Below are 1,453 nucleotides of genomic sequence, written 5' to 3' on the forward strand. Positions count from 1 at the left end.
AGAGAGAGAGAGAGAGAGAGGGAGAGAAAGAGAGAATGCGTGTGTGTGTATGTGTGTGTCTGTGTATATTAATGTGACAGAGAGAGAGAGAGAGAGAGCGAGAGAGAGAGAGAGAGAGAGAGAGAGAGAGAGAGAGAGAGAGAGAGAGATGTGGGGAGTATGATTATGGGTGGGTGTATCAGTGGGAGACACAGAAAAAAAGAGATATAGAGTGAGACAGAGAGACAAAGATAGACAGAGAGACAAAGAGAGACAGAGAGAGACAGACAAACAGACAGACAAACCAACAGGCAGACAGACAGACAGACAGACAGACAGACATACAGATGCACAGACAAACAGACAGACACACAGATGCACAGACAAACAGACAGACAGACAGACAGGCAGACAGACATGTCAATCGCTCAAGACATTGCCACTTACCTTTTCTACAAGTAGTCCTACATCGGAAACAATTTGTACACAAGCATAAAAAGTAAAACGCTGGAACCAAGATTCAATAATGATGTTATCAAATATTTGAGCCCCACGCATTTTGTTAAAATGTTTAGACAACAGGAAAGTGAGGAGGGAAAACAAGACGAAATGTGAAAAGGATGGAGAGCAGGCTATAATAATCTCATGGTACAAGAAGAAAGAAGATGAATTCTCTTTTTATCACAGAGGAAAAGGTAAGTAAAACAAAAACGAGAGGTATGAAGTAGTGTACTGAAACGGATAAATAATGAAACGAAGACAGAAAAGGACGAGGAATCAAGAGGAAAGTTAATTGGGAAAATAAGGGAATTGGGAACAACGTAAACTGGTCGAAGAAAGGAGAGAATAATAATGGTAAATAAATAGATTTATTTGGATATTAGTGATGGATGGATGGATGCGGGGAAGTGGAAGCTAGAATTAATAAATGGATGAACCGGTAAAAAGGACAAACAGGAGTACTGAACGAATAAATAAAAAGGGAGGGAAGGGAATAGGGAATAAAGGAATGAGTGAATGTATGAAGGAATTACCATGGTATAAATAGACAGATTTGTGAAGATCGGAAGAAAAGGAGAAAGTCGGTTCAGTGTTTTATGACAATTGAAAGACTTGAAAAAATAGCAAGTGACAGAAACAGCAAATAAAAATCTGTGTGGCTGTTTGTTTTTGTTTCTTTGTTTTGTTGTTGTTGTTTGTTTGTTCGTTTGTTCGTTTTTGTTTGTTTTTGTTTGTTTGTTGTTGTTGTTTTTTAAAGGGGGGGGGGGCGTAAAATAGGTGGGTATCAAATGAAGTAAAGTTGTAAGCAAGAAAGAACAAAAAAGATGATAGAAACAGGAAAACACGAAGCTGGGGGGAAAAGGCCCTCTAATAATCAAAAGTCCTAATAGCCTCACTTTAATCATTACATCATAGTGAAATAAACAAATCATGAGGAAGAGAAGCATCTTGGGGGAAAAGGGGTGGAAAGAGT

Source organism: Aplysia californica, unplaced genomic scaffold (assembly GCF_000002075.1).
Source record: "Aplysia californica isolate F4 #8 unplaced genomic scaffold, AplCal3.0 scaffold00485, whole genome shotgun sequence".
NCBI lineage: Eukaryota > Metazoa > Mollusca > Gastropoda > Aplysiida > Aplysiidae > Aplysia > Aplysia californica.